At 36.0% G+C, this 347-nt stretch overlaps 1 non-coding gene across 1 annotated transcript in view; it reads right to left on the bottom strand.

The window, feature by feature from the left end:
- Positions 1–310: 310 nt before the first annotated feature.
- Positions 311–347, bottom strand: part of TRNAD-GUC (transfer RNA aspartic acid (anticodon GUC)) — a 72-nt gene continuing 35 nt past the window's right edge. Inside the window, exon 1 of the tRNA in view lies at positions 311–347. This exon is cut by the window's right edge and continues 35 nt beyond it. This is a non-coding gene — a tRNA (tRNA-Asp).

Genomic DNA, 347 nt, shown 5'->3' with positions numbered 1-347 from the left:
AAAATGAACTTATAGAACCAAAAATGCTCATCCAACTGATATCCAACTGATATTGTAGTAGGTACTTAAGAAAGTGACCAAACCTTTCTTGGTATTAAGTTATTGTCATTTTACCTTAGGTTAGATTTTGAAACTCTATCATCTTTTTGTCAAACAAAAACTAGGGCAACCATCTCTTTCTGAACAATTCAATGAATTGCTCCCATGTTGACCAATATTATTTTATTGACAGCCTGTAGACTGCTCTCAATTTGTAATTTTCTTGGGTTGTTTAAAATTAATACTCTAGATGGCAATCAAAGAAGTTTAACGCCGTTGCCGGGGATCGAACCCGGGTCACCCGCGTG

The sequence above is a fragment of the Cryptomeria japonica genome, chromosome 9 (assembly GCF_030272615.1).
Source record: "Cryptomeria japonica chromosome 9, Sugi_1.0, whole genome shotgun sequence".
Taxonomy (NCBI): Eukaryota; Viridiplantae; Streptophyta; class Pinopsida; order Cupressales; family Cupressaceae; genus Cryptomeria; species Cryptomeria japonica.
The sequence above is the reverse complement of the archived record's forward strand: the minus strand, read 5'-3'. Positions and strand labels throughout refer to the sequence as shown.